Source organism: Branchiostoma belcheri, unplaced genomic scaffold (assembly GCF_001625305.1).
Source record: "Branchiostoma belcheri isolate BF01 breed outbred unplaced genomic scaffold, Haploidv18h27 scaffold32, whole genome shotgun sequence".
Taxonomy (NCBI): Eukaryota; Metazoa; Chordata; class Leptocardii; order Amphioxiformes; family Branchiostomatidae; genus Branchiostoma; species Branchiostoma belcheri.
The window spans coordinates 2,767,735-2,768,677 of record NW_017803932.1 but is presented as its reverse complement, the minus strand read 5'-3'; positions in this window follow the sequence as shown (position 1 = coordinate 2,768,677).

The following is a 943-nucleotide window of genomic DNA, read 5'->3' as shown; positions in this document are numbered from 1 at the left end:
GATTCTTGTGCAACTATACAAATGTCAGTACATATGCCCGATGTTTGTATATTTACAGTAACAGGTCATAGTGTCCAATTTCTCCTTCAAAAATTAGGTCATGAAAAATCAACCTGTTGTTGTATTTGTTCATGCCCAAATTCCTTCTCTTCTGTTTCACCCGTAAAGTGGGTATCGTTTTGAAGCTTACTATTTGGCCGATATTCTTTCATTTTCATTTTTGTTCTATATAACTTTTAACAGAACATTTTTGAAGGCAAAGAAACTGTAAAGAAATTACACTTTTTCTCAAGGTCGAGCTGCAATACACATTGTGCAACTTCAAAACTAAGTACACAGGTGTCAAGCCAACATAACTATATTTCAGCCACATCTTACATTACAAGTGTATTGGTTAGAACTAGTTGCAAAAGCTTGCGATTCGAACAAACATCGTCGAGAATTCGACTAAATGAGCCCAACTTACTATCGGTTATTATATTGTAACAACTACAGGATCCCAAAAGAAACAACACACGATAGATGAGGGAGGGTCTATACTTTATTAAACAATACACCAAATCGGCGATGAAATAGGGCAAACGGGTTTGCCCCCAAAAAAACTAAAGGGTACCTATCTCGAGTGGAATCATCTCCATCATACACGGTCAACTTTGAAACCTCGTTTCTCCAACAAACACCACCGGTAATGTACATCTACGACCTTGAGCGTGACGCCGGCTCTTCTTACATCTCACATTAACGTATGACAAGGAAACACTTACGCAAAGCGGAGTTACAAGCGAAACAGTAAACAGTAGCAAACTCTCGCGGATTCTCGCGGATCACATTACCTTGGAAAAGAAGCGCGAGATTTAAACGAGATCTTAGAGAGAGCTGCGCAGAACCGATGCGCATAGCGGTCTGCGGTTCGACTGATACACGGTGGTCAAATCTGGGCTGC